Raw genomic sequence first — 25,548 nt, 5'->3', positions numbered from 1 at the left:
GATGGTAGCATGGATGACTTTATGATGCTGCCCCAGGACACTTGCTTGTTTTATAAAGGTAACTTCATTGCCACTTTCCTAAATGCCAGGTCAAGGTCTATATATTTTCACAGATGTCAATGTCAATGTTTGTTATACACTGAATTAATAATGAAACACAAGAGAGTTGCCAGCCTATTGTCGACAAATTCAGCAAAGTCACCGTGGTTGTAAGACATTTTATTTTACACTCTTTTGCAGAAAATCTACTACATAGAAAGTGGACAAGAAAACAGTAAAGAGAAGGAAATCCATCTTTTAGCATATAATCTGGTTTCATTTCTTTAGGAGTTACTTAGCATATACTGATATATTTCATCATTTCTTTAAAACTTTTCAATACAGATTAACTTTCACAATCCTGTTAAGGGTTATCATGATTAACCCTGAAGAAGCATATTTATTTTTAAAGTGAGCATTCTAAGGAGTTCTTTTTTTATATTTAGCAGAAGCAAAGCAGAATGTAATCCATGACTTTCTGTGGTCTTCTCTAGGCGAACTGATCCTCTTCCTCCTCGGTGAGCTCCTTTAGCCCAGCCTGCACATTGCTCTCAATCCTCTTGCGCTCCATATCTGAAATTGGTGGCAGCACTGACTGCAGCCCATTTTCAATTTTCTCGACTCGTGCATTTAAAAGGCAATCAAAATCATTTTTATTCTTCAGCACAAGATTTAGTATCCCTCCTGTGCAGACTCGCAGTCACTTGCCAGTTTTGCACGTTCACATTCAAACTGAGGGTTTTTGTGATCCAGTGCCATGAGCTTTCAAAGACTGCTGACACGGTCCATAAGGTAAAGACGGGAAACTTCGGTATAAGTTTCAGCAATCATATGGACCAGATTGGCAATGTTGGATGACTGGAAAGCACAGGTGTAGATCATATCTGTAATGAAAGAGTTCGAGGAATAGCCTTCGATTTTGAGACATTATCAGCTGTACCAACAAACTGCTTCAAAGAATTATTCAGGGAAACTTTGATCAAGTTGGAGATCATCTGGAAGAACTGAACCATTTTCTGCCACTGCTCCTTCACTCGCCCCATGGCATCAAGACCCTTGACCAGCATCTTCACTGTGGTATTAAAATCAATCTCCTTTACTTGACAGTTGCATGGTGACAAGAATGTCTGCTAGCTCCTGGTTGTTCTTCTTTAGGTTCTCCATATTCTTCTCATACGTGTCCTGCACTTGCTTAAGTTGGGCTTGGTTTTGCTCAATTTTGAATCGAGCATTGTCAGAAGCAGTTTGAGATGCACTTTCTTTGTCCAGTAGTTTGCTGAGCAATATTTGGAGGGGTTACAGAAAAGGAAGAAGAAGAAGTGAAAGACTTGCTCTCAGAGTCAAACCTTTCAGCTTGGTCCTTTAGATTTCTAATCTTCTTAATTATTTCACTAGTCTCTTTATCAGTAAAGCCTTTTGGGGGTTTGTACTGGGCCATTTTGGCAAATAGAGATGCCATCTTGACATATCTTAATTGCTTTCTTTTGGGGTTTACATTTCTCTTTGCCTTTTATTATTTTTTCTATTTCTTCAAATTGTGTTTTAATCCAATTGGATCTTAGAGATTCATTTTTCTCATCATATATGTCCTTCCATTTAATTTGATCATTTTCTACAAAAGCATGAATTTGCTGTGCCCATTTAAGTAGTTGTCCTGATTTGGCATAAATATCATTAGCAATCAAGGGATTTAAGGGTCTTTGTCACGGGAAAGTTTGACACCCTCGGCTTCTGAATGTGATGCAGTGACAACTGAAACCATTCCAGAAACAAGATTACTCACTGACTCTGTTAAGCCTTCCACAAAATTCATGCCGAGGATATCCCAGCCTGAAGGCATTGAATCCATGGATTTCTTAAACTGGTCTTGAGCCTCATCAAGTTGTTTGGACAGTCGGCCTAGGTTCTTTTCTGACAGATCTTTAGCTAATTTTGCAGACTCTTCCTTTATTTTAGCTTCTTCTAACTTCATTTTGATATTTTTCAAATCTTCTTCATAAAACTCTTTGCGTTCATACAGGCTTCTAACATCTCCTCAATTAGGTTAATGGCATCCATGAATTTATTTTCTGTTTTCTCTGCCAATTTAGTGCACTCAGTGGCGATGTTGTCTATGTTTTGCAATTGACCAGGTAGAAGTGCTTTCACTATGTTTTGATTACCTTGCATGAGGGTCTTCACAGCCATTTTCATGTAATTTGGTACATTGCCGGAGTGAAGTCGGATTTGGTCCATGTTCTTGTGAGCTTCATTAAAGGCCTGCCATCCGTTATTTGACACCTGCATAAGACAAGCTCGGAAGGAATCTGATAGCGGATATATTTGAACCCATCTTTGGGTGGATTCTTGTCAATGGAGAAGTCATCTTTTGATGAAATGAACACCAACTCCCCTAGAATGGCAATAGAGAGTGGACCTGGCATCAGGAACTCTTCCCAGTTAGCATAGGGTCTCATCAGAAGAGCATTCATTTGTCTAACATCTTCTGCTTTGGAGACGCTCCGGACAGCCTTTTGGACATCTTGTGAAGACATTGTTCAGGTTTTCTGTTAAAAACAAGTTATTTCTATTCATTATTAAAAGAAAACAAAATTAGGTATTACAATACATGTGCAACCAAGGAAACTGTGTCTCTTGCTTTCACTCATTGATCATGGTGGCAGAGGTTTGTGACATCTTACATGTTCATGAGACATGCAAGTAAAAATGTAATTGTAATCTGTACATGTGACCACACACTTAAGATGAGCTGAATCATTGACATGAAGTTACTGCTTCAATAACATTGTTTTCTACAGAGGTCACATACTCCCTGACAAATGTTTGTCTATAAAGTTTTTGCTGAAAAACACTTTTGTTAAAACTAATAGCTATCAACAAAAGGATATTCAAGATGACTGAGCAACAATAGGAGTTTTACAGAGCAGTCAGCATGGGTTAAGAAGAGGGAGGTCGTGTTTTACCAACATTTTAGAATCCAATGAGGAAGCAACACAAGGATACAATCAAAGTGGAGCACACAATATTATTTATCTGGACTTTTTGATAAGGCGCCACATGAGAGGTTGAGAATCAAACTAAAATAAATGGGATTTCAGGGTGTTGTGTGTAGATGGGTGCAAAATTGTCTCAGACTATGGAAGAAGAGGTTTATGGTGTGATGAACCTTACCAGAATTGGCTGATGCTAAGAGTGCTGTACAACAGGGGGGATCAGTATTAGGTCCACTGCTATTTTTAATCTTTACTAATAAAAGGCAAAGCCCTCACTTACTGACTGACTGACTGACTGACTGACTGATCACAAATTCTCCAACTTCCCGTGTAGGTAGAAGGCTGAAATTTGGCAGGCTCATTCCTTACAGCTTACTTACAAAAGTTAGGTAGGTTTCATTTCGAAATTCTACACGAACGGTCATAACTGAATCCTACTTACGTACATATATACGCCATAGCCTGCAGCTCGTCGCCGTGTGAGGCAGAGTTGCGTCCCTCATCGCCACGCCTCCCATGTAATTGAGTGCCTGCCCATATAAGGCTGTCCATCAGCAGCAATCCAATAGCACGCTGCCGTGAAATATTCGTGGGTGAAGAACTGTGCTTATGCAAACGAAGATGAGATGGTCAGGGATAGACTAGTGTTTGGCACAAACTCAGCGAAAGTGCAAGAGAAACTTTTAAGTGCCGGGTCTGAGCTAACATTAAATAAAGCTGTGGACATCACAAGATCGCACGAGATAGCACAAGCACAGCTGAGAACCTTTGATGCATGTACCGAGCGGCTCATGTGAACTGACTGTGAACGCAGTACGCAGAGAACAAGCAAGAGCTCCAAAGAGCGCTGAACAAAAAACACATTACACAATTGAGAAGGCAGCAAAAGAATATAAAGTGAGTGATGCATACAAGCATATTCATAAGTGCAGCCACTGCGAAACAAAGCACGGTGTAAACCTTAAGTTTAAATTAAGTTCATAGACAGGCTGCCACTGGCGTTTGTCATGTCTACGACGAATATGATATTCATGAGATACAAGTTTAATGAGAAGACACGGGTATAAACGAGACTTTAGATCACTTTGTAACGGAGTTAAAATTGCTGGTGAAGGACTGTGATTATGCAAACGAAGATGAGATGGTCAGGGATAGAATAGTGTTTGGCACAAACTCAGCGAAAGTGCGAGATAAACTTTTAAGTGCCGGGTCTGAGCTAACATTAAATAAAGACGTGGACATCGCAAGATTGCACGAGATAGCACAAGTACAGCTGAGAACCTTCAATTCATGTACTCTGAGCGCTCACATGAACTGACTGTGAACGCAGTACGCACACAAAAAGCAAGAGCTCCAAAGAGTGCTGAGCAAAAAACGCCTTACACAATTGAGAAGACAGCAAAAGAATATGAAGCGTGTGAGGCATACAAGCATATTCATAAGTGCAGCTACTGCGGGAACAAAGCACACGGTGGAAAAGGTCAATGTCCCGCTAAAGGAAGACAGTGTAAAAATGTGGTAAATTGAACCACTTCGCAAAAGTTTGCAGGACTGGGAAAGGTAAACCCATGCATGCAGTGTGTGATGTCTCATATAAAGAGGAAGACGAGCTGTTTATTGATGCAGTAAGAGAGGAACAACCCTCTGAATCTGAACAAGCCTTTGTAGACATATCAATAGGAAAGCAAGGTGTAAAGCTTAAGTTTAAATTAAGTTCATAGACACGCTGCGCTAAATATTCGCAAGCAAATCCACAACTTAATACCGGAACGCCTGTTGAACATCTTAGATTAACGAAAGTACCGATTTGGGTAGTAAACACTTCGATGAATGAAACCTGTTATCTTTACAACGGTTGACAAACACAGAATGTAACTTGAACACAACACGTCCTCCAAATACGAACCTGATTGAAAGAAATAATGATAATCAAATCCTTGATGACAGCAACACTCATAACTGTCACAAAACAATTACATTGACAATCATGTTACGTTATTTTTAAAATGTTTCCTTTTCTTTTCATAACTTCTTTAACACACTACTTCTCCATGAAGCACGGGTATTTTGCTAGTATATATATATATAAATGATTTGGATAGGAATATAAATAACAAGCTGGTTAAGTTTGAAGGTGATACCAAGCTAGGTGGACTGGCACAAAATATGAGAATCTGTCGAGTCATAACAGAGGGATTTGAACAGCAGACAGGCTTGGTCAGAGTTGTGCAAGATGAAATTTAATGTAAATAATTGTAAAATATTACACACAGGAAACAAAATGTAAGGTTTGAATACACAATGGGATGTCTGAAAATCAAAAGTACACTTTATGAGAAGGAGTTAGGAGTCAGAGTGGACTTGACACCATTAAGTGCTAGACAGTGTTCAGAGGCCATTAAGAATGTCAGGTTATATAGCCCTTGATGTGTGGAGTACAAGTCACAGGAGGTTCTGCTGAAGTATTTATAAGACACTGGTGAGGCCTCATCTGGAGTCCTGTGTGCAGTTTTGGTCTCCAGACTACAAAAAGACATAGCAGCACTGGAAAAAGACAAGAGAAGAGCGACTAGGCTGATTCCATGACAGCAGGAGATGAATTATGAGGAAAGATTAAAAGAGCTGAGCCTTTTAGTTTAGGCAAAAGGAAATTAAGAGGAGACAAGATTGTTGTGTTCACGGTTGTGAAGCTAAATAGTCCAGTGAATCGAGACTGTGATGAGCTGCATGTTAAGCACGGCAATGTTAGATAAAACAGTTTGCTGCACACAAATCCGTTGTTAGAGTTTATTTCAATATAGAGCAGATTTGGTGTTTCATTCTTGTTAAAATTAACCCTGAGTGGGATGGCGTAGTTCAGCATTAACAGTGTTGATGAGCTCCCAAGCACAACATGTAACGGTCCCCTTTAAAAGCTTTGGAAAACTGCAGCCTTCTAAATATATTAAGATATTGCTGTCCATCCATTTGCTATCAATGAAATATTTAACATTTAAAAGTTCAAGAAATTCATCATGTCAGTGTCACAGGGACACACTCTGTGATACCACACTGTCCACATTAAAACATCACCACTAATAACTTCATTAAAACTACAGTAAATGCATGTGTTTAACGTTGGCTCGGTTGATAACATCAACTGAATGCCATGCTGCACTGCAAAGTACTCTTAACACACAAGTAATATCTGTGCAAGGTAAGGGTGAAAGTCCTGAAAGTTGTATCTTATTTGGCATATAAAGGTAACATTTTATTCAAGCTTAGAAACTCTCTGAAAAGTGGTGTGCCCATTCCTCACAGTCACTGAAGGGCACTGAGTTCAATTATTCCGCCAAGAAATAATACAAAATTCACATATTTTATTAGAGGAAAAAGTGTGCCTTCCCTCAAGAATAACAACCAAAGGTGGTAATGATATTGGGCTTGAGGAGCTGCCAACAGGTGTGTTGTCTCTTCTAAGCTCACACAAGTGTAATGAACAACATACAAGGCAGACCGTGTTCAGACTGGTGTGCAGATGGTGTAAGTATTCCCCTGTAACTTCCTCCTCTATCACTTAAAACAGTATATTTAGGTTATAGGAAGCACTAAGTAACTGGGCTGGGTAACAAGTATTGTAAAGACTTTAGATTTTTGTCAGATATGCCATTTAGATTTTGATTAATAATATTCTGGCCTATGTAGATATGTATACATTTACAGATATGTTTTGTTATGACTTTCATTTAATTAACAGTTTTACTGTGTAAATTCTTATGTACACAAACCACAGCATTATATTCCTTTACAGTTTAATACGTTTACCACTTCACATTGAACAAAACTTGAGTGCTTAAAATATTTATTGACTCATGCAAATATCTACTGCTGAAGGTTCAACATTTTAATCCAAGACACTCCAAGTGACTACTACACTTTACAAAAGTGTTACACTTGGGGTGGCCCAATGATTTGTAACCATTTATGTGCCCTTTACAAATTACAGTGTATCCCATTCATTAGATGTAGAAGTGTGCCAAGTTTGCCAGTCATTTTGACCCAGGTATCCGCGTTGGACCAAGAAAAGCTCAACTGCAGCTTGAGAAAGTTTGCACAAAAGTGGCAGAATTAGATGGGTGGAACTGAATAAAGAGCAGTGAATAAATAGCCAACTTCAGCCTCATTTTGGACTGTGATATGGACATTGCCGTGAGTGTTTGTTGTTAGGTGTTTATTGAACGTGTTATTATTTGTTACCACTGCTTGGAAGTGTGGAGGGTTAACTGTTTAATTGTAGTTTATATTACTATTTCATTTAATATACCATTTTTTTACTTGTTCAATCTGCTGTGTAACTGTGATTCTGTGAGTGAGTGAGTGTGAGTTGGGCCAAGGCTGGGTGCTTTCTTGGGGTCCCCATCGAAAAAATAAACAACAACAACAACATTTATTTATATAGCACATTTTCATACAAACAATGTTGCTCAAAGTGCTTTACAAAATGAAGAACAGAAAAATAGAAGACACAATAAAAATAAACATAAGTCAACATTAATTAACATAGAATAAGTAAGGTCCGATGGCCAGGGTGGACAGAAAAACAAAAAAACTCCAGAGGCTGGAGAAAAAAAAATCTGTAGGATTCCAGACCAAGAGACCGCCCAGTCCCCTCTGGGCAAAAAAACAAATCACCATCCCAACAATGGTGTGACTTTTAGCGGCACCGCAACCGCTCCAACCTGTCCTTTCAGATAAATACAGTTCAGGGGACGGCTTACACATGCAACACTTGTACATTTGCTGTCTAACAAGATTAACAAATTCATTGACACATACTGATCTGCTTGAGGTATCTGAGGATTTGTTAAAGTCAGCTAAACATGCGTCAATATAGTTATAAAGAAAGTTTAAAGTAAAGAGTGTTAATTGGAGTAGTGCTGCAACAGTTATTTATATAATTATATACCCAGAACTGAACTGAAGGCAAGGCATAATGGACAAGGTTGCTGAGAACAGCGAATCCTTGCGCCACTTGTCAACTTTCTAGACTAGGACAAAGCCATCGTTTATATGGCATGGCTTTTTTATTTTTTGGTACATCTATAGTGAGATCTCGGTGGGTCCTAAGTTTCCTGGTCTGAATTTTATTTCCAGTCCTGTATTGGTAGTCAGAAATACTTACATGCATTGACAACCTTCTTCTGAATGCACACAAGCAGGTACAAAGGTTTTCACATTTCAGAAAATGTTTCATACCTTTATTTCCCCATCAGTATATATAAAAATATACCCTTCTCCCAGGCACCTTTAACTAAAGTTTCCAATATATAGCTAAATTAGATGAGATTATATAAACTTTACTAATTCCATGGTGAGATTCAGATGTGTACAGCAGCAGAAACATAAAAACAAGAATACAGACTGACAGCACAAATACTATAGCCCAGTGGTTCTCAATCTGTGGGGTGGGTCACCCTAGGGGGGCACAAAGTAACAAAAAGGGGGGCGTGAAGATGTGAAAAAAAGAAAACAAGAATCGAAAATATGAAAAATACATCTATTGAAACCAGCACAAATGAACTTAAACTACATTCTGATATTAGAAAAATAAATATAGAGTTAGATAAATGTCTATAAAAGTTAAGTAGGTATAATAAAATATGCATCTATGATATATCATTAATTAAAAAAGAAGAAACGGGTATGAGTGGGCTCCTTTCAAAAAAATGTTAGGGGGGCTCAAGTAAAACTGTTATGAAAACTCGGGTCGCAAATACTTAAAGGTTGAGAAACACTGCGATAGCCAGTCAATCGATAAGATAAGATAAAATAAATAAATAAATAGACAAATAAATAAATATGTATTTATTGTGCAGAAATTTCAAAATTAACTTAAGAAGTACATCAGGAGGATGCATTGAATTGCCTTATCGCAGTTGGCAGAAAAGGAAAAAAGAAAAAGAAAAAGTAAGTGTTAAGAAATTAATCTTTCTATTATAGTGCAATTCATATCCACTCATTTTAGAATGTAGGTCTTGATTTGACATATTTTTATTGTACTGTAATGACGTTTATACAATTAAGTGGTGTTAACCAAGCATAAATGAAGGAAATCCAGTTTCTTTTTAAACAGCATGTTTGGTATTACAGAATAACCAGATTTTATATTAGTCTGTAAAAAATACTGTCATGCATATATGTCGTAGCTAATTATTATTTATGTGCTTGTTAAGCAGCATTTCCACTTTGCAACCTATGGTTCATTGTCTGTTTTAGACACCACACTTAATAAAAGAAGGTGAAATGGGTGGATAGATTGACGAGTATTTGATATTTTTTATGAACATTATTGTAATTTGTCTTTAGAAGGTATTCTGCTTCTCACATATATTGAATTATGTTCTTTGTTAGTTGTGGTAATCACATCTCAAAGACACATGATATCCGATATGGTGTTCCACAATGCTCTATCCTGGGTCCGCTGCTCTTTTCGATCTACATGCTTCCGTTAGGTCAGATTATCTCAGTGCACAATGTGAGCTACCACAGCTATGCTGATGACACGCAGCTGTATTTATCAATAGCACCTGATGACCCCGACTCTGTTGATTCACTAACACAATGTCTTACTTGTGTTTCTAATTCGATGAATAGTAATTTTCTTAAAATAAATAAAGAGAAAACAGAAATTTTAGAGATTGGCAATAATGGAGACAATGAGATTATTAGAAACTAGCAAAATACCCAGCTTCATGCGCAAAGTACTGCCTTAAAAGTTTTATTAAGAAGAAATTTAAATCTTTTTAAACTGAGGGAAAATATACCAATAATTATTTGTTAAGGATCTCTTTGTATACCACATTGTGAGTTCGCCCTCCGGTTGTAATATGACCAAGCTGTGCGCTGAGCTTACTCTTGAGCATGCAACGTACAGTTGGCCATGTGAACAGTAATCTTGTTTCAAATCTCAAATCTGCTGTCATAATCGGTTTGAATTTCATGGTTTGTTTCAATTACGACAATATTTGTAGGACTTGTGTTGAAGAGACATTCGGCATCTGTCAAGCTGTAAGTATACAACCAGTTTCATCGATAACTTCACATCCAGCTTTTGAGAGTTTAAACATTCATAAACATCAAAGTGTCCACTACTGAAATTGTCACCTGTGAATCTAAGATGTTGAAGAGGCATTGGCGGTTGTCCAAAGGTGTAAAATATTTGGCCATTTCGATACACTTGAAAGCGACAACTGAACAATTCAGTGGCAGCCATCAACTCACATGCAGAACCATAGGTGAAGGGCTTAAGCATTTCATTCTTATAGTGCTCCTGTGTAGAATAATTATCTCCTGTACTGTCATCAGTCCACACCTTGAACCTGTCCCAGTCATTCAATACATAAGACACAAAGTTCCTCCGGATATCAAGAGTGAACCTGATAAGGCCGTGCAATATGTAACAAAGAGAATGGAAAAGGCAGGTGCCATCTCCGGGCATGGAAACCATTCGGTAAGTGACAGTTCTTTGATCGATGGTGATTACCTCGATAGACATGTTAATGCGGGTACAGTTGGAATGATAAAGGAAATGGGTACCTGAACAATGTAAAGTAAGTCTAAAATACCTACACAATAACTATAATCGTAATAAATGAACAATAAAACAGAGGAGAAGCCGTGGATTAAATAAAAAGGCTGTAGTTATCAGCAGGGAGACGTGAATCCGTGGCAAGCAAGGAAGGGAATGTAGAGACTGGAGCGACGGACGGCCTTATATAGGCAGGCAGCCAACAACGTGGAGGCGCTTTGGATGGGGACCCAACGCTGCCTCACACGGTGACCGAAGCTGCAGGCTATGGACGATATATGTACGTAAGTAGGATTCAGTTAGCGTTGGGAACCCGCGATCAAATTTCTTGAAGATGGGCCCATAAGTAACAAAGACTGTTGAAAAGTTCAATATGGTGGCCGAAAGTGGCATCATACCACCGAAATAAGTACCAAATTTCAGCCTTCTACCTACACGGAAAGTTGGAAAATTAGTGATGTTGGAAAGTTCAATATGGTGGCTAACAGTGGCATCATACCACTGAAATAAGTATGTACATCGGTTTTGGTTAGCGCAGTGAAGCCGCCTACCAAATTTCGTGAAGATGGGGCCATGAATAAGAAAGTTCAACATGGCGGATGTTGTTGACCGTTATGACCGTTACGCATAGAATTTTGAAATGAAACCTGCTTAACTTTTGTAAGTAAGCTGTAAGGAATGAACCTGCCAAATTTCAGCCTTCTACCTACACGGGAAGTTGGAGAATTAGTGACGCTTGGAAAATTCAATATGGCGGCCGACAGTGGCGCCATACCACCAAATAAGCACGTACATCGGTTTTGGTTAGCGCAGGGAAGCCGCCTACCAAATTTCGCGAAGATGGGGCCATGAATAAGAAAGTTCAACATGGCGGACGTTGTTGACCATTATGACCATTACGCGTAGAATTTTGAAATGAAACCTGCTTAACTTTTGTAAGTAAGCTGTAAGGAATGAGCCTGCCAAATTTCAGCCTTCTACCTACACGGAAGTTGGAGAATTAGTGATGTTTGGAAAATTCAATATGGCGGCCGACAGTGGCGCCATACCACCAAATAAGTACGATATCGATTCTGGTTGGTGCAGGAAGCCGCCTACCAAATTTCGTGAAGATGGGGCCATGAATAAGAAAGTTCAACATGGTGGACGTTGTTGACCGTTATGACCGTTACGCATAGGATTTCAAATGAAACCTGCTTAACTTTTGAAAGTAAGATGTAAGGAATGAGCCTGCCAAATTTCAGCCTTCTACCTACACAGGAAGTTGGAGAATTAGTGAAGTTTGAAAATTCAATATGGCGGCCGACAGTGGCGTCATACCACCAAATAAGTACGCACATCGGTTTTGGTTAACACAAGGAAGCCACCTACCAAATTTCGTGAAGATGGGGTCAGCCTTCTACATACACGGAAGTTGGAAAATTAGTGACGCTGGAAAGTTCAATACGGCGCCACAGTGGCGCCATACCATCGAAATAAGTACGTACATCGGTTTTGGTTAGCACAGGGAAGCCGCCTACCAAATTTCGTGAAGATGGGGCCATAAATAAGAAAGTTCAACATATGGACGTTGTCGATCGTTATCGACCGTTATGACCATTACGTAGAATTTCAAATGAAACCTGCTTAACTTTTGTAAGTAAGCTGTAAGAAATAAGCCTGCCAAATTTCAACCTTCTACCTACACGGGAAGTTGGATAATTAGTGATGAGTCAGTGAGTGAGTGAGTGAGTCAGTCAGTCAGTGAGGGCTTTGCCTTTTATTAGTATAGACTAGCAGAATACCCGCGCTTCGCAGCAGAGAAGTAGTGTGTTAAAGAAGGTACGAAAAAGAAAAGGAAAAATTTTAAAAATAACGTAACATGGTTGTTAATGTAATTGTTTTGTCATTGATATGAGTGTTGTTGTGTTTTGTTTTTATATATATTGTCACAAGAACGAGACATTGACAGATAAAGAGTTGGGGCAGCCACCCGTATATTGTGGTATCCTGGCTGCAAAAGTCGTTTTTCTTAACAAAATACAGAGCACTGAAGTGCACACAACCGAGTCCAAAACAAGACTAAAGAAACAAAGGAAAAGGGGCAGGTTTTAAAGGGGAGACAGGAAGTGAGGTCGTATGGATCTGGCACGTGGTCTTCCACCATTGGCTCAGAGCGGAGGTGACATCAGAGGGACTGGAGCTGGTGTGGCCGACTTCCATTGGCTCAGTCCCGAAGTGATGTCAGGAGATCCAGGTGAAATCCCGGGATGGTCTACAGGCAAGGGAGAAAAGAGTCAGTGCACTCTGCCACACCCGGCATGCCTCCGAACTGCCTTCACTCAAGCCCTTTAGCTGCCTCCCATGCGCGTGTGTGACAATATATATATATATATATATGTATCTATATATATATATATGTTGTTCTCATATCTATCTATATATATATATCTCTATCTATCTATATATATATATATATATACCCGTGCTTGGCAGCGGAGAAGTAGTGTGTTAAAGAAGAAAAGAGAAAGAAAAGGAAACATTTTGAAAATAACGTAACATGATTGTCAATGTAATTGTTTTGTCACTGTTATGAGTGTCACTGTGATATATATATATATAGCAAAATACCCGCGCTTCACAGCGATGTCATGTGTTAAAGAAGTTATGAAAAAGAAAAGGAAACATTTTAAAAATAATGTAACATGATTGTCAAAGTAATTGTTTTGTGTATTTGGCGGCAGCGTCATGAAGTTGTTTTCGGCAGCTGCATCAGAAAATGTACCACGACGTCTGACACGCCTCCTTTTTACTGTTTTCTCACAGCTTGGATTGCTGCTGTCATATATATACACACACACATACGTACTGTGGAATGGAAAAATACAGCTTGTCCCTGTGACATGTAGCAGTTACAAAATGTGTATGTGACATTTCTATGTATACCCTTGTGTGAGGTACAGAGTGTACTGGGTGAGCAGGTCAAAGGAATCTGCCCAGCACAAGTCTGTTATTATAGTTCCTGTTTGTCTCAGAATCTGCCCTTTAACCAGTTTTTATTATAGTTCCTGTTTTAAAGCTCCAAATAAGGTAACTTCTTCTTTTTATTTTGTCAGCAGTAAGAAATATGTACCGCCTCTATTTTTGGTATAATAATGTCATTTTGCTCAACTCTGTAAGCTATAAAAGAGCAAAGAATTTCCTGTACGAGGGCTTCTCTAGTCTAGGTGCAATAAAGTGTATATTACTGATTAATTTTATCTGGTGTGAGACTCCTACTCTGTCCGGGAAATAATGAATAAAAGAAGAATCGTCCACAGTTTTTTGGCGCCCGAACGTGGGGCAGGAGACGATCGGCTGACTCCTTGATCGGTACCCGCCTTATGGATCTGTCTTCTTTGAAGCAGACTGCCGCTACTGTGTGCACCGGCAGCAGAGTAAACAGCTCCGATAAAAGTTAGGACTGTCCTGTCCTAGGACGGCTTCTGAGTGAGAAGTCCCGGTCTCCTCCTGACTCGAGTGGAGTACTCTGCATTGCACCAGACTAAATGCCTAGACTAGGGTAAGTACCGTCGGGGGTTTCCTTGGTGGTGGGTATGATAAGAGTGATAAGTAACTGACAGTTTTTTAAACTGACACTAGCGGCCCAGGATATTAATTATCTACTCGAGGTTTTTTAATTAACTGTTGGGAAAGGATGTAGGAGTCCGAACTGGGATATTAGTGGGATAGGCATTGGGACGGTTACAAGGTGCGTGGCACACCTAAGGAAAAGAGCCCATTGCCCGTCAAAGGTCAGTCACGGACAAAGACGGTTAACAGTTAGGTAATTTAAGAGAAAAGGAAATCGAGTAGGAAAAGAACAGTGTACACTGAATATAGTTTCAGGAAAAGAAACTAGAAAATAAAAGATATAGTTTCAGGGGAAGAAACTAGGACAATAAAAGAAAATGGGTTCCGCTAGTAGTAAAAAAGTTAAGCAGGGGTCTGATGGGTCTAAGTTTATACTGGAAGGACTGTTTTCGGAGGATCAACAGACGTCGGAAAAATGGGTCACCAAGGAAACTAATTGAGAAAAAGACAGGCTTAGATTTTAAAAGGCATGTAAGAAGTGGAATAAACAGAGCGGTGGGCGTTGGCCATTAGAAGGCACCGTGATACGAGTGAGATTCAGGAAATAAGGAAAATATTGGTTGTTGCAAGGGAGGTCCGTATCGCATGGATATGTTTGATAGATGGGAATTGGTTATAAAAGATCGAAATTTAGAGGCGATCACTAGACAGAATGAGGTTCTGAGAGCCAATGAAGTTAAGGCCAGAAAAGAAAAAGATGAATTGCTTTTAGTTTTACAAACAGCCCAACCACCTGACACCCATTCTAAAAAGAAAAGAAACATCTATACCCTATATTCTATGGTTCTGGGACTCAGGCTCCCGAACCTCCACCCTATGATTCTCCAGGAGGTTCAGAAGGGGAAGAGGAGGTAGAGGGAGAACCACTAGAAATAAAACCCGAGCCCCTTATCGGACACAAGGGAGTTACCACCCGAAGACAGGCTAAGACACAGGCACCTTTCAATCCCTTACACGATGACCGACCCCATGTGTTTAAATCCTCTGTTCCACTTTCCCCCACTGCCCCTGACCCCGAGTTCCCTCCATCTACTTCTTTCCCATTAATGCAGATCCCTAATCCCGGCATAATCCCAATCAACCTACTGGTGACCAGAATCCCTTGACAATTTCCATTTCCCATATTTGGGACTTAAGTGAGCTAAAAGAGGTGGTCAGCTCCTTAGTTGACCCTAAAAAGGAGGGGGGACTGAAATTTATTGAACAATTAGAACAGTTGGACAGCATGTATAAACCAAACGCTGCTGAATGGACACAGGTCCTTCGTCGTAAATTGGGTCCAACTTGGGCTTCTGTTAATCATGGCACTGATAATAATGGACAACCGTGGACTTGGCGTGAGACCTTCCATCGAGGAGATGGTCAGAATGGAGATGCAGATTTTCAAACTCAGTGGCGTCTACTGAAAGCGAATTTAGATGACAAGTATAAAAGGGCACTGACTGGGCTTTGATTTCTGCTGCAAAACAGAAAAAAGATGAGACTGTGGAGGAATGGGGGCTTAGAATTCAAGATTTGATGGCTACCTATTCGGGCATAGAGCGGGCTGAGGACCAACGTCGTGCAGCCGTGCCTCCTTTTGTCTCCGGTCTCCGTTCAGACATCAATCTAAAGTCCGTATCTCATGCATTGGCTGGGAATCGGCTGCCTTTGAAGAGGTTAAGCGACATGCTGAACATGCTGAAAGGCAGACATTGCACAAGCAAGAACAGACCCAAGCTAAGTTGGTGGCTGCGCAACTAAATTACTACACTGGTGGACGAGGAGGCTTCACCGGTCCACGCGTGCCCGGGAGGCTCCCGAGGAAGAGGACGCGCCGGGTCGAGGTGGTTTTACCTCTTTGCAAGACCCTTCTCAACAACAACAGCTCCCCACTCCTTACTATTGCTATAATTGTGGTCAGCCAGGCCATTATAAAAGAGACTGTCCAAATCGTCAGATTAAGCCTCTTTTGACTACCCCCGGAGATGAATTTACACCGGTTTCCCGAAAACCAAGGCTGGCCCTAGGAATTTTCAGGGACCTCTAGCCACTCCATGTTTCCCTTCTTGACTGTGGATCCTGAGGATGATCCTCTTTTATCTCTGCATGTTAATGGACAAAGACTATTTTTCTAGTTGACACTGGCGCTACACGCTACTCTTTCTCTGGCTAAGGTCCCTGCCTCGGATGACACAATTACTGTTCTGACAGCCTCTGGACAACCACATTGCCTTAAAGTTTCACTCCCACTCCCTGTCCAAAATTCTCCTTCTGGTCCATCCATACTACACCGTTTCCTCCTTAATTCACTTTGCCCTGTTAACCTCTTGGGACGTGACCTCATGACTAAACTTTCCCTATCGATTACTATGACCCCCAAAGGCTTTAACTGTTCCACCCCTATGATTCTTTTTCAATCCTCTCACCCAACACCTTCCTTTGCAGCTTGGACTCTTTCCATTTCCCCACACACCATTTTATTAAAAGCCCTTAGTTCATTCCCTTCCTGCTTGTTTCCCCATCTCCAGGTCCCTGACACCCTTCACTGTACTGCCCAATACTTCCCTGCTGAAGTTGATACCCCTTGGTTGAATCTTTTCTTTCCTCAGCTCCCACACCGCAAATTATACTTGTTCCCTGTTTATTCCTGTCCTCCACCAAAGCTGCTACATCTGTCCATCTCACCCCTTCCCAGCAAATTTACTATTTGGGTGACTCTGTCCCTCATATTTCTCTTGCCAAATCGCATGACACCCAGTGGGTGCAAATTGGACCTTGGGTTCAACACTGTCTTGACCGGACAGATTGGCAATATGTTGCCCTGGTGTCTTCGACACCTCTGACCATTTAATTACAAAGGTTGTTCTCCAAACTGATTTTTAGTCAATCGTAGTCTCTGCACACCTTCCCGTCATGTTCTGTTTTTCCCTTACAAGTTACATTTCCTCCATTGCCTTGGCTCGCAGATATCCCATCCTGCCTATGGTCTCAGGATAAAAACGATTTTGGCAGAATAGCCCATTGTGAACCTCTGGTGATCTACCCAAAATCCTCCTTCCGTGCTTTTACTTTTCAAAACCGCCGTTGGACTTGGACTGTTATGCCTCAGGGCTACACTGAGTCTCCTTGTGTGTATGGACAAGCGCTTGCTCAAAATCTTGAGGGTTTTGGCCAGACCGTGGTTCCACATTAATTCAATATGTTGATGATATCATGCTCTGCAGTGATTCGCAGGAATCATGTGAAACGGACACAAAGAAATTACTTCTTTTCTTGGCTGAAAATGGCCATAAAGTGTCCAAAGCTAAATTACAATTGGTACAAACAACTGTTAAATATGTAGGTCATGACATTACTAATGGCACAAGAGCTCTCTCCACTAGTCGCATTACAACCATTCAGAATCTTCCTAGACCGGTCACTAAACAACAGGTTATGTCTGTCCTAGGCATTCTTGGATATTGTCGACAATGGATCCTTAACTTTTCGCACGTGCTCAGCCACTGCAAGATCTGGCCAACACTCCCGGCCTTCCCTTATCTGGCCACGTTCCTGGACTCCTGATGCTGAGACCGCATTTTCTGACCTAAAGACTGCCCTCCTTTCTGCCCCCGCCCTCGGTTTACCTGATTATTCTCGTCCATTCACATTGTTTGTGGACGAAAAGGGGGGATATATGAATGCCGTGTTGACTCAAATACATGGAGACAAACAAAGGCCTGTTGCATATTTTTCGAAAAATTAGACCCAGTTGCAGCTGCTCTTTCTCCCTGTCTAAGAGCAGTTGCTGCTGCCACAGAAGCAGTCTTAGCTAGCACCGATATAGTACTCATGAGTCCACTGACAGTTAAAGTTCCGCATGCAGTTCATTCCATTTTAGTACAAGCAAAAACTTCTCATCTAACCACAGCAAGAGCCATCCATTATCAGAACGTTCTTTGCACTCTCAAATGTCACAATTGAAAGGTGTTCTACCCTCAATCCGCTACTCTACTCCCGACTAGTGAGGAGGGAGAACCGCATGATTGTCAGGAAGTGATTGCTCGAGAAGTTAAGCGCGATTTGATTTGCAGGAAACTCCATTAGAAACAGGTGAAATCATATTTGTAGATGACTGTTCGTTAAGATTAGAAAATGGAGCTCCGTCGACCAGTTATGCTGTGGTCCAAGGGGACCACCTACTGGAAGCTAACCGAATTACCTCTAGCCTCAGTGCACAAGCAGCTGAACTAATAGCCCTAACTTGAGCATGTCAGCTGTCAGAAGGAAAAGACATAACTATTTACACAGACTCTCGCTATGCTTTTGGAGTCTGCCATGATCACGGGGCATTATGGAAATTAAGGGGTTTTAAGACCAGTACTGGCAAGCCCATTCAACATCAGAAGTTAATTGAATCTCTGTTGGATGCCATAACTAAACCATCTAAATTGGCTATTGTAAAGTGCCAGGCACACACTGGCAAACAGGATCCTGTTAGTAAAGGAAATGAATTGGCTGATTACTTTGCTAAAAGAGCTGCTCATAATAATGTTCCAGTTTCTCTTTTCCAACAGAGTTCGGAGTCGGTTCTAGATAACCAGATGATTTCTTTACAGAGCTCAGCAACGGATCTTGAGAAGAAGAAATGGTCCAAGGAAGGCTCCTTGATTGAAGGTGTTTGGACCCACCGTCAGACTAATAAGCCTTTTCTTCCAAAGCTTCCTTTCCAGGAATGGCGAAAATAGCCCACGGACTGGACCATGCGGAAGAGATGCTATGATTCAGGATGTTGAGAAGCATTGGGAAGCAGTAGGGTTTTCTAGTTATGCAGATCAATTCTGTAAGAGATGTGCGCTGTGCCAAAGGTTTAATGTGGGAAAAGGCACGCAGGTAAGTCCCGCCGTTACCCGAATCCAATGGGACCATTTGAGCATCTCCAAATGGATTTCATCAATTAACGCCATCAAAGGGATATCGGTACTGTTTAGTAATTGTCGATGTGTTCTCCGATGGGTAGAAGCATTCCCTTCTAAGCATAATGATGCCAAAACTGTGGCTAAAGCGTTAATAAAGGAAATTATACCTCAGAAACTGCAGACTGATAATGGGACACATTTTGTGAATTCAGTCATAAATGAACTAACCACATGGCTCCAAATTAATGTACACCACTACTGTACGTATCACCCACAGAGTGGAGGTATAGTTGAAAGATGCAATGGCACTTTGAAGTCAAAATTAGCAAAAATTTGTGAGCAGACAAATCTTTCCTGGCCTGATGCCCTTCCACTGGCCCTGATGGGGCTACGAGGGCGACACACTGACAATTGGGGCTATCGCCGTTTGAGATTCTTACCGGTAGATCCATGCCAGTTGGTATGGTTATAGGGAATGTGAACCTACATACTGTGGACAATGATCTTCTCTCTAGTCTTTCAGGTCTCCGAGCCTCTCTGAAGGAGGTCCATGAACAAGTGAAGCAAGCCTGGAGATCCACCCCTCCCTCTGAGGATTCGCCTATCCCATTAAGAACCTGGATCCTGGTTCGTGACACCCGCAGGAAACACTGGCACCAACCCAGGTGGCGAGGACCGTTCCAAGTTCTTCTGTCAACCCCTCACGCTGTGAAAGTTGAAGGACTACCTGCCTGGATCCACGCATCTCATTGTAAAAGATGGCACCATTCCTCTGTCTTTTGATCCTTTTCCGTTTTGTTCTATCTATCCCTGTTCGCACCGAGAACCACAAGGATTCCGCGTTCTTCAGGGTACTACTCATTCTTTTACCCTGGACTTTTGTTCTGTTGCGTCCTGTACTGGTTCTCCACGTGATTGGACTTCCTCACAAAAATACGTTTGTGTCCCAGAATGTAGCTCATGGAGCGATGTGTTCGCTAACACGGAAACCAGGACTGGGGGTATAACCCTAGACAAGCTACGCAACATGGTCTAAAGACTCGTTTTTCAATTATAAAAGGACACCCGTATGCTGAAACCTGTAAAGGCAATAATCCTATTTTATGCAATCTTTTAGTAGTTACTATTAAGAATGCTTCTTTACATGATTCTGGCATCTACATTCTTGGTGCCTATGTCTCTGGTACAGATCTGTTGGGAAAGTTCAAGATTGAGGTGTACTCCAATTCCCCCACCTCTTCCTCTTTATCTTCTCCTGTTAACGCTTCTTCTTCTTCCAATACTACTTCTCCATTCTCCTCTCTGTCCGTCCTTTCCATAGAATCCACCTTCGAGGTTGAAACTGGGTACGGTGATCGGAACCGTTGGCTGCAATGGGTCCTGTATTCAGCTCGTCAGCTCAATCAATCCGACTGTTATGTGTGTGCCACTGCTCGTCCCCATCTCGCAACCACCCCCTTCCCTTTGTCCCATAACTCCTCCAACTCTCTTCCTTGCTTACTTTCCCTTTTAATACTCCTTCCATTTCTCGAATTCCTCCTGCTCCCCTCTCTTCTGTCTTTTCCCTCCTTCTCCATTCTTGGTTCACCTCTATGTTCGGCTCCTGGGGGCAATGGTTCAGATCTATTTTTGTCTCCCTTGCTGTTGGAGTTGTTCTACTCCTTCTTGCCTCTTGCTGCTTACTTCCTCTTGTCCGCTGTCTCATTGCTCGTGTGTTCCGTTCTGCTCTATCTAAAGCTTACCTCCTACGTCAAGAACAAGTTTTCTTCTGGCCCTGAAAGTGATTCCGAAGTTTGACCTGCCAGATTCCTTTTTCTGCTCAAAGGGGTCGAGTGTGGAATGGAAAAATACAGCTTGTCCCTGTGACATGTAGCAGTTACAAAATGTGTATGTGACATTTCTATGTATACCCTTGTGTGAGGTACAGAGTGTACTGGGTGAGCAGGTCAAAGGAATCTGCCCAGCACAAGTCTGTTATTATAGTTCCTGTTTGTCTCAGAATCTGCCCTTTAACCAGTTTTTATTATAGTTCCTGTTTTAAAGCTCCAAATAAGGTAACTTCTTCTTTTTTATTTTGTCAGCAGTAAGAAATATGTACCGCCGCCTCTATTTTTGGTATAATAATGTCATTTTGCTCAACTCTGTAAGCTATAAAAGAGCAAAGAATTTCCTGTACGAGGGCTTCTCTAGTCTAGGTGCAATAAAGTGTATATTACTGATTAATTTTATCTGGTGTGAGACTCCTACTCTGTCCGGGAAATAATGAATAAAAGAAGAATCGTCCACAGTACATACATACATACATACATATATATATATATATACATATATACACATACATATCTTCATATCTACATATCTATATACATATCTACATATACACACACATATATATATATATATATATATATATATATATATATACATACCTATCTACATCATATATATACACACACATACATACATACACACACACAAATTATATATATGTGTGTATGTATGTATGTATGTGTGTGTGTGTGTGTATATATATACACATACATATACTTGTGTATATGTTTGTATGTGTCTATATGTGTGTGTATAGGTTTGGTCACTGAGTGCAAGGGAAAAATAATAAATTATAGTCTATAAGTTATTAAACAGTAAAACATTAATGTTTTAAGAAGTACAGGTACATTGAAATTACATTTTCTATGTGATTGTTCAAGTTTGTGCCTCTGGTAATGTGCCTTACCTGCATTTAAAGAAAATTAGTTTTGTGTCCTCTGCAGTGTTAAGAGAGAAAGGCTTTGGTTTGGGATAAAAGGAAAAAGGTGTAAAGAAAGGAAAGTTGCCTTTTCTTTTATATAGTATAGAGAGATGTGTTCGCTGACGTTATGATCGCCTTTTGGGGACAGTCGCGTGGGTCTTGTGTAGACTGGTGAGACGTCCCGCCATTAATCAGCTGTGATGGCACTGTCAGTCCTGCACTCGTGTGCGTGTCTTCATAATTCGAGGTGAGGACCTGATAATCGTATACGTGCAAAAGAAAGTGTGAATCGCCTTAATATTATTTTGCGTGGTGTAGAAAAGGGGTCCCGTCTTTGCACTTGTCTGGGCTATAGCGCAGGGGAGAATGAAAAAATTAAAAGTGCTCACTTTGACTTAAGGCAGAAGCGCAGTCAGCGTCTCAAAGGCGGCACAGCTATGCTCGCGCTGGCTGCTCAACTTTGCAGGGCAGGAGACCCCAGTTTGCAGACACGTTCATGATATCAAAAGTCTCAGCGCTCTTTGGAGGTCATTCATATATTATATGATATATATGTATATATATATATATATCAAAATACCCACTCCTCGCAGCGGAGAAGTAGTGTGTTAAAGAAGTAATGAAAAAGAAAAGGAAACATTTTAATAATAACGTAACATGATTGACATTGTCATGAGTGTTGCTGTCATATATATGCCTGCCTAAATAAGTCACCCTCGCTTTGCTCTTACTTTTTAACCGTTCATTTAATCATGGCTAGTGGCGGAAAAATTATAAAATGGAAGGAGGATGGCTTTACCAAAACAATTATTGATGGCGAATCGATTATTCATAAAGCTTGAATTGGTGATCTGTTTTTCTGTGTTAACCTCATATTTTTTCATACTTCTTCTCAAACTAAGGTGGTGCGAGGGTAAAATGAATCGGATGCGCTGATCAATGTAATCGGTGTACCAGGAAATCATGCATTGACAAAAGCTCCCCTTTGCTTGTAATGCAAAGTGTGATTAAATGCATTATTTTTAATGCGTTATGGAGCACATGCATCGAAGCTTCTCAGCTGTGCTTGTGCTAAGAAAAGGAAAGATTTTAAAAATAACGTAACACGATTGTCAATGTGACCTTTGTAAGTAGTGCCTGGAGGATTCAGTGTGTAGAGTATTTGGTGGCAGTCTGACGAAGTTGCTTCGGAAGACAGCGTTAGCCGCGGAGCTCAGCTCAGAGCAAAATGAGGTGGGAGGGGAGATGATGACGTGACTCCCCCACCCGCCTTAACTGTCAATCCCCCACAAACACAGTCTCTCGGAATTTGCATAAGCACACCCCTTCACCTACAATTTTAACTTAGTTACAAAGTGATCAAAACTCTCGTTTATATCCTGCGTCCTCTCATTAAACTTGTATCCCGCATTACCTGTGGGCATGTGAAACGCCAGCGGTAGCCTGTCTATGAACTTAATTTAAAGTTTAGGTTTACACCTTGCTTTCTTTCCGAGCTGGCAACACTCATGAATATGGTAGTATATGTCACTTGCTCACTTCTTATTGTTTCGCTGCCTTCTCAATTATAAAATGCATGTTTTCTTAAGCGCTTTTTGGAGGTCTTCCTGGTTTTCTACCCACTGCGTTGACAGTCAGTTCACGTGATTACGTGGGAGGCGTGATGATGTCACACGAAACTCCGCCCCCCCACGTCATTCCAGCTCAACTCCATTACAGTTAATGGAGAAAATACCTTCCAGTTATGACCATTAGGCGTAGAATTTCGAAATGAAACCTGCCCAACTTTTGTAAGTAATCTGTAAGGAATGAGCCTGCCAAATTTCAGCCTTCTACCTACACGGGAAGTTGGAGAATTAGTGAAGTTTGGAAAAATTCAATATGGCGGCCGACAGTGGCGTCATACCACCGAAATAAGTACGCACATCGGTTTTGGTTAACACAAGGAAGCCACCTACCAAATTTCGTGAAGATGGGGTCAGCCTTCTACATACACGGAAGTTGGAAAATTAGTGACGCTGGAAAGTTCAATATGGCGGCCGACAGTGGCGTCATACCATCATGAAATATACTGAGAAATTAGTTGATGCTTTTGTTTTCAGTCGTCTAGATTACTGTAACGCACTCCTCTCAGGACTTTCCAAAATAGACATAAATCTTTTGCACCGAGTACTGAATGCAGCTGCTAGAATCCTAACTAGGAAAAGAAAATCGGGGCACATTTCTCCAGTTTTGATGTCACTACACTGGTTACCTGTGTCATTCAGAATTGACTTTAAAATGCTGCTTATGGTTTACAAAGCCTTAAATAATCTGCTCCATCTTATATATCAGAATATCTGACATCTTATATTCCAAATTGTAACCTCAGATCCTCAAATGAGTGTCTGCTTAGAATTCAAGAGCTAAACTTAAAAGAAGTGGTGAGGCTGCCTTCTGCTGTTATGCACCTTAAATCTGGAATAGCCTGCCAATAGGAATTCATCAGGCTGATACGGTGGAGCACTTTAAAGAAATGCTGAAAACACATCACTTTAACATGGTTTTCTGATAACTTCACCTTCATTTAATCCTGATACTCTGTATATGCAATTTATTATCATAAATATTCATGGTGGTTCTAAAATCTACTAACCCCTACTCTCTCTTCTGTTTCATTTCGGTTTTCCGTGGTGGTGATCTGCTCCATCACCACCTAATCAAAGCACCGTGATGTTCCTACATTGATGGATTAAAAGCCAGAAATCTACATGACCATCATCATCAAGTCCTTCCATGAGAACCCTGAATACAAAGTGGACAGTTTCATTCATGTTAGCTAGATGCCTAGAGGGGACTGGAGTTTTTTTTTCTGTCCTCCCTGGCCATCAGACCTTACTTTTATTCTATGTTAATGAGTTTTATTTTATTCTAATTCTTACTTTGTCTTTTATTTCTCTTTTCTTCATCATGTAAAGCACTTTGAGCTACATTATTTGTATGAAAATGTGCTATAGAAATAAATGTTGTTGTTGTTGTAGTATCACCATCCACTCCCTGCAGGAGGTGCTGTCTTGGAGTTGTTTTAACCAAAGGCTCATTCCTCCGTAGTGTCCTAAAAAGCCCTCCAGGGGTCTATTCAACCCACTGCAATCAGGCAATTTGATGCTTTCTCCTGACATCTCAGACTAAATGATTATAATCTTTAAGTTATTTTTGCAATTTCTACACAACACACATTTATAATTTATTGATTGATCGTATTATTTGTCCTGTGAGCCTGTGTCTTTGTTTTTTTTATGTTTTTGATGCTGTATGCATCTAAATTTTCCATGGTAATTAATAAAGTTAATCTAATTTAATCTAACGTATTTTGTGAGAAAGCTGTACAATGTATATCATAATAACCATGTCAAACTGAATCACAATATTTAGAATAAACATGGTAATAGCTTGATGAACATAAGATTATGTTAATGTTCAAAGCATTAGAAAACAGATTTTTGAATCACTTAAACATAGGACTACCAGAAGAAGTATAGCAATCATTCATCAGGCTTTTCCTGAACTACTTCATTTCGTGGCTTTCTTAAACAGCAGAATGATAAATCACGATAAAGTACGTGTCAAAATACTGCAGGTACGCACCTGGAGAAGATTCAGCTACAGTTGATGAAGGAAAGTCTCAGATGAAAGTTAGTCTCCTGTGTGAATTCCAGTGTGTTT

General features: G+C 40.5%; 1 pseudogene; it reads right to left on the bottom strand.

Moving 5' to 3' along the window:
* Positions 1-224: 224 nt before the first annotated feature.
* On the bottom strand, positions 225-25,529 carry LOC120529936 (annotated as a pseudogene).
* Between the last annotated feature and the right edge of the window lie 19 nt (positions 25,530-25,548).

The sequence above is a fragment of the Polypterus senegalus genome, chromosome 5, assembly GCF_016835505.1.
Source record: "Polypterus senegalus isolate Bchr_013 chromosome 5, ASM1683550v1, whole genome shotgun sequence".
NCBI lineage: Eukaryota > Metazoa > Chordata > Cladistia > Polypteriformes > Polypteridae > Polypterus > Polypterus senegalus.
The sequence above is the reverse complement of the archived record's forward strand: the minus strand, read 5'-3'. Positions and strand labels throughout refer to the sequence as shown.